We start from the raw sequence: 9,964 nt of genomic DNA, 5'->3' as shown, positions 1-9,964 counted from the left end.
AGAACTAGATGCCACTGCCAGCAAATTTCAACAAGAGAAGGGGGGAAAATGGCAAATTCCTTGGAAAAAGTAGAGAGAGTTACAGGATTCTAGAAATCTAATTATTGAGCCTACACTATTTATTACGCAAAGACAAACAGGCTGCGTGATGCTGGTTTATGTTTTCCCCATTTCTCATACTGGCAGTTCCAAATGTGGCAGCATCGTTGTGCAGCAAAGGATCATTCTGGGGACCCTGGCATACAAAAAGCCATGGCTGTTTTCCTATTGAAGCGGAGACCTCCAGAGAAGGTTCCCTTGAGACAATATTTTTAGTGTAACTTCTAGGATAAGCTTCTCAGAAAAAAATGTTTTATTCTCTCAGCTGAACCTGCAAGTCTTATTCTGAATGTGGTTCAATAAAGTTAGGGAATTCATTAAGTAACACAATTTTTTATTTTCTGTGTTCAGTTTCCAAAAGTTGAAGCAGGAAAAACATTAAGCAAGATTTTGGGAGGTGTCAGAGTAAGTTTTTGTATAAAATCCGTAGAAAGATTAAGTAACAAGCCACATACATTATGGAAAGCTTAATAATATCAGGAATGTAGTCACTTGTTTTTCTCCTAAAAGAAAAAAGTAACAGGGCAAGGAGATAAAGGACACGACTCTTAATCGTGTCTTAAGGACACCGTTCAACAATACCTTATTCATTTCAGTCAAGAGGCCACTCAACATCTGCGACCTGAAAAAGCAAACCATGGACAGAAAGAAATTACAGAAAACTGTTGTTAATTAGCTGGCTTGCTTCTAACCAATTTATTCTTTAATATTCTCTAATGATCTTGATACCAAATTCTTAAGTGACTATTCTACAGAGATTTTTTCTTTTACTACTTTGCCTATACTTAAACCAAAGAGAAACAAATATGTAGAAAGGCAGTTTAAATATTTTGTTTAAATGATACAATTATGTTACATGGATGGTGGATGACAAAATGCTAGTAAAGTGTATGCACACAGATACCCTCCTCATCTTCTAAGGGTTTATCTACATAAAACTTTAGACCTGAAATAAGCCATCATTTGGATGGATTCATATGGACATTTCTTGGATAATTGTAGAAGATTATAACCATACCACTTCAGAAACACTGGCAAAAGATGTTGATATAAACCGATCCTATGAAGTCTTACATAAACTTTTTGAAAATCAGTGCGGTTGTTACCCAATGACATGATAATTTTTTTCACTGATTTTTACTCATAATTTACACCACCATCACCAACATTTGATGAAATGTTGAGGTAAGAATGTAAATACAGGAGAGGAACTATATTCTATTTTGTCCATCCAAGAACTTGACTTGTTCTTCTCAAGTTTATTCTCATCGACAACTGGAAGGCATGTTCTCCAAAAGAAAGCTGTAAAACATAGTTCAGTTCTTCATGCAAAGATAAAACCTCCACAGGTTAAACCACAGAATTCTTTCCACAATTATTGGCAAGACACAAATGCCTTTAAAATGTCCCATTCTTTAATTCAGGCAGCAGGAAAGTTTACTAAAAATAATATGAAATGTTTGCTTACCACCCATATGCTGAGGATAAGCCGATCTATGGGTGAAGCTATAAGATTCTAAGAATCTATAAGATCTCTAAAAATTAAGAAAATATTTTTATTTTCTCCTGTAGTAGCAATATTGTTGTTTCTTTGCTGTCATTTATTGTTAGGGTTTGTGTGTGTTTGGCAAAACGGTACCCTTAGGCAAGGCATAGGTAGCAGACACATGTTTTTATTAAAGATTTTTGCAAATTACACCTTGTCTTTTTGCAAATTAATTCAAATTATGCAAAACTGTGAGAGTACAGCAATAGCAACCAGTGAACTGGAAATGCTTTGAAGAACAAGCATGAAGTAGAGCACCAAAAAGCGTTAAAGTGTGTCTGATAATAAAACAAATTAGGCAGAGGGACAATTCAGGAGGCAGTGGGAGGCTCATAGCAGGTGCGTGCTGTAAAGGCAGCAAAAGGCAAGCGCCAGCAAGATGGAAACTGGATGTGCCCTAGAATATGGGAGTGCCAGAAGACTGAAGAGCCATCTCCGAGAATCAGAAAGCACAGCTGCCATCAGGACTGACATCAGGAAACTCTGTTTTGAGTAGGAAACTGGATCAACGTCCCCTTTCTTTCACAAATACTGACCACCCAACACAACATTATTTACTTTCTTCTTTGAGTCCTCCTTAGGGCTGAATTACTTAGAATACTTCTGGCCGAGCACTGTTGCACCTAAATAGCCCAAAATTACTTGTGTGAGGACCAAGGATCTTCACAGTTTCCTGATGATGCAAAATTACTCATGGTAAGCAAAACAAAAGCTGACTCTGAGCAGTTGTAATAGGGTCTGACAATAGTGAGCAATAGGGCAATGAGACGGCGGCTGAAAGTCTATGTCAATAACTGCAAACTAATGTAAACAGTAATGAAAATAACCCTAACAAAACATACGTAATAATGGGCTCTAAATTAGCCTTTATCATTTGGAGTCATTGTGAGCAGTTTTCTGCAAACATTAGCTTCATACTCAGCAGTAGTCCAAAAGGCAAACAATGTTAGAAATTACTCCAAAAGCAGCCAAGAGCAAAGCAGAAGAGCTCATTACATCCCTATGTAAATCTCTTGTGCGCTCGAGTGCTGTGTACAGTTCCGGTTCCTTCATATGAAAATGTGGAACTACAAAATGCATGTACACAGCTAAAAGAATATATGCAGAGGTATGGGAATACATCTGTGTGAGGAGATAATTTCCAGCTGGAGAACAGACTGAGGAAGGATTGTCTTCCGATATATAAAATCCCAAATGATACGTAAGAGGACGACAGGAAATGACCACGCGCTATTTTCCATCACACAAGACTTCAGGGAGACTCAGTAAATGATCAGGCAGTGGATTTAAAACAGAGGCTGGGAAGAACCTTTCCATACAGAACGTTATTAGGTCGGATGGCTTGCTGCTATACAATACTATGGAGCTGAAGAGACAGATGTTTTTAAGCAGGGATTATACGAATGAATGAAGGGTATCTGTAGCTATTAAGCACAATAATTCCCTTTGCAGTTCCTGCTTAAAAGGTGCCTGCCCATTGCCTGCTGAAAGTTGCCCAAGAAAGGACACTCTTTAGCTGCCCTGTTTCAATGTTCTCCCCAGGCATCAGTTTCCAGCCACTGTGGAGAGCAGGAAACCAGATTAAATGGCCCTTTACGCTGGCCCTGTACAGCCATTCAGATGGTTTATTCTTTTCTTTCTGCTCAGTTAGGTGCAAGAAACCGAAGACAAGCAGCATCTCTAGATGTGAAAGCATATGCCTGCCTTTCCCCATCTTCCCTGGGAGTAAAAATCAGACTCAGTTCTTGATCTTCCCATTTGGGTGTTTTTCCATTCCCCTGAAGAGAATTTGGAAAAACTGTTTTTCTCTTCTCAACATTTTGCTCTTCAGTTTCAGTCATGATAATCCATATGCATGCAGATCAGCACCATTTTTTCTCTCCTTTATACAAGATTGGGGCAGTAGATAGCAAGAGAAATCCTGAAGCGTAATAACATAAGATACGCATAGAATATTATGAAAATACTTTGCATATTCATAGATCATCGCAGGGATAAAATCTAAACCATTCTTGGACGTCCTGGAAGAGAAAGGGATAGTGATTTCGTCTCATTGAAGAAACTGGAAAGGGAAGTAGAACCACCCAGAGATGCTTTAAAACTCAAATGGCAGGTAAACATCTTACATAGATAATCACAGTTTATAAGAGTTCTATTAAGAATATCCCTATTAAATACAAGAAACTAGAAATCTGAAAAGCAAATCTGAAATGCAGTTTGGCAGAACTCCAAGAATCCCTGAAGACAAACATATGATAAATCAGCTGGAGTGGCTAACTCTCATATAAACAAAATCTGTATGGTTGATACTCTGTATAGCTAGTTATTTCCACTCAAATATAAGGAAAAGAGTTTGTTTCATACTTGATTTCAGCACTGGATAGTAGTCCCATGGCCTCATCTTCAGCAGAATGCATATGATTTCTTTACTGTGTAGTCTGCAAACCCAAGCAGTATAAACATTTTAAGCTATGCATTTTAAACAACAACAAGAAAAAGAAAGAAATCTCTGGTTGTAAGGGTTGTTACTACAACCCTTATAACCCTGCTGGCTGTTACCGGCACTCTAGTTTCTGTTCTAGACTACGTTCTTTAAAACTTCAATATTTAAAAAATCTTTTCTCTCAATACCTCTCCTAGAATAGCTTTAAAAAGGGTCACAGTGGTACCGTTTCCTCTGCACTCTCCGAGAACTACTTAATTTACTTTCGCAAAGCCACAACAGAGATTATCCAGTTTCAAACAGTTTCAGATTGCCTCCAGGATAAAATTCCAAGAATGTTGTTATATACAGGCATTGAGGCCATCTTTGTCCTTTAAGGCAAAGGAAAAACCTACTGTGATACCTGTGTATGAATAACCCAAAATTCTGTGTCCAAAATTCTGGCAATAATTTTAAGTAACTAAGCTGGTATGTTGTCACAGAGAAGAAAGGCAGCAAATTTTAGTGTCCCCCAGCATTATTATAATAGAAGTGAACTCTGAATAGAACTGAATTCTGTGGACTTGATTAAAAGGTACAAACATCAGTGGGTCAAGACATACAGCGCATGTTTTCACATGCCATTGCCTTTGATTTTGTTTTGCTGATTAAATATAACTTCACTCCCGCTATCCTTAGATGTAACAGACACATTAGGAGGGGGATTTAGTGTGCCCAGGATGAGGACAATCAAAACTGATACTTAAAATAACTTTCAGCAATCTTGCGATTTTGTTTGTGAAGTTGCTTATAATTTCAATTTCAGAAAATATTTCCAGGATATATTTGCATTTCCAGTACAGTTTTGATGTCCACATACCTGAATACGCTGTTAATATTGTCCTGTATTTCTTAAAATGACATCTGAAAAAGTCACTCATTAGCTCTTTCTGAAGACAGAACTCGGTCAGAAGAGTTGGAAGAATTCCCAGGGTATCTTCTGTATTCCCATGCTCAAGATTTGTAAACACTTTCTCTAAATATAGAGTAGGGTCTGGTCAGCAGTTAACTCTTCAGTCTTAGTGAGGTCCTGCAGATATTGCATGTTAATGTTATATTTGAACACTTCACGTTGGGTGAAGCCCCACCTTCCCAAGTCCCACAGAGTTTGGAGACTTTCAAGAAAAACCCATAATAAGAGAATTCAGGTTTGGGAGCAGGCAGATGCATATTGCTAAAGTAGATGAAATAAAAGTCTCGTATCAATATTTAATTAATCTGACAGTGACATGTATAGTTCAAAACAACAGCCCTACCATCTATGAGATATATGGATTGTACAGTACTGAAGTGTTATTTTCAAGCTGTGATTTACAATGTTTACAAAGCACCAAGGCCATAAAAGCCATCATCCCTCCAAGCAACTCCTCTTTAAAGCTTCCTTTAAAGCATTTATAACCAAGCAGAGCAAGCAGCTGAACCGTGTTATGCGTTATGTTCAGCTGCACACTTCTCTTCCCTCTCATCCCCAGCAGAGTCGCCTGATGCAGAGCTGCCTCCTTTTGTCTCCACCGCTTCAGCTACCAGAGCTGTCTGAGGTGTCTGGAACCACCTGGAGTTTTTTGAGTTTGATACAGCACCAGGCCGGCTGCAGGAGGCCTGATCCTGCCTGTAACCCAAGCTTCTGCTGCTGTGCTTGTCCCTGCCAAAAGCAGAGGCTGTGGATGAGCAACCTGATGTGAATTTGTGCTACAAGTTGTTCAGTGAACTCAAGACAGCTGCAGCTCGGGGCAGGCAGTCAGCGCAAGGAGGAGGAACAGGACCACCACACAGCAGAGGGATGAAGGAGAAATTACCCAACAAGATAAAGGAGCTCAACAGAAAGCACACATTTTTGAATAACAGATATTGCTTTAAAAGTAATCCTGGTGCCATAATATTCATTATGTGCAAATGAAATGTGCATGGTACATGACAATCAATGTATTTCAAAACAAAGGAGAAATAAGACACAAAAGAGTGATGTTACTACAGATGGATGTAAGGGCTTCTGCGGTTCATTTGTGATAGACATCCATCCAAGAGACTCCAAATCCCTACACCCAACCTAATCTTAAAGCACTTGGCTTCCAGAGCACCACAGTGCCCTCCATCTCTTCTGTCTTAAGATATGAATCATTTGGATTATCCTGCTTTTCCCAATATCTGAACTGACTTTCCCTCAGGAACATCCCTCATGCCTTACCTCTTATTAGACTGTTTCCTATTCTATTGTCTCAAAATCAGAATTCCTTTTTTATCACCTTTCTTATTTTTCCTTTGTTTTGTCCCTCTTTCCTCTGGTTCTCTTCCTAGTTCCTGCTCGTTATCACATTCTTAATCTTTTACAGAGAAATTGCAAAAATGCCAAGAAATTGTATTAAAAAGTGTTCTGTATGTGGTGTTTTCAGGTGTGTCTCAGAAAATTTTCATACTGGGCACAATAATTTTAAAACTACTTGGCTAATCCTGCATTTGCAAAACTATGAAAAACCTCTGGAACAGCAAGAAAAAAAAAAAAACAGAAATAGACATGTGAGACTCGTGCAAGCAAAAATAGATCATTTGTATTTCAAAACTAAGAGGCTATGAAGAAATTAATGGTTTAAAAAATAATTCAGAGAAAAGATGCAAGTTAAACTAGGATTCTGTCTCCTCTCAATCACTTTTAAATTAATTACTTTAATTATTATTAAATAATTATTATTAAATTGTATTAAAGTATTTTAAATTACGTGTTTGAAATGGATACCCCTTGAGATAATTCTCTCTCTGTGAAAAAGAAACACAACCTTTTGGTTAAGAAGTTCTATGCGTAGGTTGATTACCTTAGAAGCCGGTTAGGATTTTCAGTAGTGTCACTTTCGAGTTGCAGCCTCCATCTGCACATCCAGGAGCCCAGTGACCTCTGCTGGAACGGGGGGATTGCCTCGCAGCGCTGCAGGCTCCAGCACCACCCTTTGGCCCTCGCTCTGATGATGTTAAGCGAACTTGGCATCGTTAACCCTCCTTCTTTCCTTTATCATTGTTTCTCCAGTTTCTTTCGGAGAAGATTTAGCACTACAACTGCAGTTCAAATCTGACATTCTGTGAAAAACTTTAGCAGAATCTTTGACAAAGTTTTAAGCGGATGTTTAACAAACAGAGATAGAAGGTTTAGAAAAACGGTACAGTGAGAATATGAAATGAGTAGTTTTCCTGAACTGGAGCTGTGCACATAATTGCATGTTGTTTTCACCTTCAACAGCTTCCACTTACATATGATTATTCCTTCTTCTGTCTCTCACTTACTGCTACAGTAATTGAAAGAGCAGAGGTGCCAGGCATTGCAGACATTCGATGATATCTCTGTAGACAGAGTAGAAATAACATGACTGAGTATCCTGGGTCATAAAATGGACCATTAACAGGAAGAAAGAGGAAGGATGCAAAGGAAATCCAATTCCACTGCACAGTGCAAACGTGGGCTCTGCCCCCCCGTGAGGTACTCTAGTAGTGGTTTGTACCACCAAAGAAAGAGGTCTCAAGTAGGAGCCCCAAAACCAGTGAAGGGAACTAATTGCAATCACCGACTCACAGATCACATTTGGAACGCACAGCCCTCTTGAGAACAGCTTGCTTTCACTTAATGATCAGAAATACCCTAATGTAGACATTCAGGCAACATAAGCAAATAAGTATCTTTCTCCAGTTACACAAACAAAAGGCTCCTCTGCTGACCAAGTGGTTATGACTCAAGAAATGGATAAAATAATTTCTACTGGGCATCACTTAGCATCTCTATTAATGAAATCTCTATTGTCTCATTTTCAAAAGGTACAAAAGCCCCTTTCAGTGGCACACAGCTGAAATCCAACTCACTTATACAGATAAGCATACTAAATTCTACTTACTAACATTAAAGCACTATTACTGCAAAACAACACACAAAAAACCCTACAGTTTTAGCCAGTTTACTAACCACCAGCAAAAGGAATACACATGACAGTTTTTTCCATTACGGGAACCTAATGCTCATCCTCACAGCAGACGGTTTTTTCTTACCAATGAAATGACCTAGAAAAGCAGCATGCCAGCTACTTATCAGTAGTGCTATATGAGTTTAAACAGGGAGTGATGAATACCATAACCAATCAAAACTGCTGCGGGACTTTAAAACAGCAAAATGTATTTACACAAACTGGTATTTAGCTGGAGAAGACTAGTACATCAATGCTTTCAGGAAGTACACTGAACTCTAAGGAGGGCCAGTAATGAATTTGCTTTGAAGGATCTTCTAAAAAATGTTACCAGACCATTACAAATGACTCCACGTGAGTCACCTAATAGACTGATTCAACAGTGACTGAAAAGGAAAGATACTGTCTGCTTGCAGAGTTGCTGGGTATCTTGAAGTCTCAGTACTGAAAAGGGAAATTTCTTTCCTCTGAGTACCAGCCCAGTTCTCTTCAGTTCAAGAACTGACTGAACAAGCAGGCAAAAGAGCTCTGTAGCCCGAAGCAGGACTACATACAGAGCACTGATCTTCCATGCCCAGGAGAGTGCAGTGGCCCACTATTCCCACAGACATGCAGTAATAGAAACAGGATTGAGAACAATTAGAACATGGCACTGTTCTGTCTACTTTGTAACATTACTTCAAGATGTAAAGGGTATCTTTTAACCCTCCGTGTGTGTTGAATGCTCCCTCGTGTAGCTGTTAGGATCATTCTAACAGATGATTCTTCTTTCCCATCTTGGATGGCCAAGCTCAGACACCAGTCACTTCATCTTTGAGTGTTCACACTCCTGGGGATGTTTACATCACCTAAACATGCAGGCATCCACCTTCAGTGCCACGTTAGACTGGGGATCTAGACATAGGAGAGACTCATCAAAAGGGCTGATTCAAACATGCAAATGAGAAGTTTTTCAACTGACTCTACAGAGATTCTCAGCATTTCACCTGGCACCTAAATAACACGCCCACCATTATCCTATACTTTAAAGCACTCTCTTGAGTAAAGAAAAATAAAGACAGTAAAGATCTGCACATACGCTGAAAAGATGCTTGCACTGGCACAGTATGTCACCTCTTGTAGGCTGTGTTTTAGCTTACTCCTAACATGCAGATACACCGCGTCACACTCACTCAGCGGCATGTGTCAGAGCCGCTATATGAGCATGGTGTCTCTGTCATGTTTGCACAGCAGGACTGATGCTTTCTAAAAATATTGGACTCGCTGCACATGTACACTGTATAGTTAAGGCTGCAAAGGTACTGCTTGATGGTTGTGGAGTTTTGGAGCTATGGCAACCTGGTCAGAATTATTTCCACTGAGTAAATACAGGAAAGCCCCAAATTCTATTCAAAATTTATGGTGAGGACAAGGGAAACAAACAAACAAACAAACCAACCAACCAAAAACACCAAACAGGACTTTTCCAGAGGAACCCCAGAGAAATGGCAACCCCCCTCACAAACCATCTCTGGGCCAGAGTCGGAGATTGGATCCCATTCTCCAGGCTCAACCATAAACCTGTTTTATTCACTATGTAATTTCTAACATCTACAAAAAATTAAGCAGGAATTTTACAGCCTGCTTTAACCATGTAGCCCTGATTCAATTTCGTTCTTTGTGCTGAATGAAACAACTGCTCTTGGGGAAAAAAAGCTGCTGGTGAGTCATCAAGGACTGCATCGTAACATGTACTAGGGGAACAGAGAGAAGCCAAAGGAGGTTTCTTAGGCAACCTTTATTCTTCAACTTCCTAACGTTTGAGTATTTGAATTCTAATATTATTTTAACATAAGAAATAATACTGCTTTGTGGTTTTTTAAATACATAGTTTTTGTCACTTAAATTTTAAACTTCTGA

This window comes from Ciconia boyciana, chromosome 10 (assembly GCF_034638445.1).
Source record: "Ciconia boyciana chromosome 10, ASM3463844v1, whole genome shotgun sequence".
Lineage (NCBI taxonomy): Eukaryota > Metazoa > Chordata > Aves > Ciconiiformes > Ciconiidae > Ciconia > Ciconia boyciana.
The sequence above is the reverse complement of the archived record's forward strand: the minus strand, read 5'-3'. Positions refer to the sequence as shown.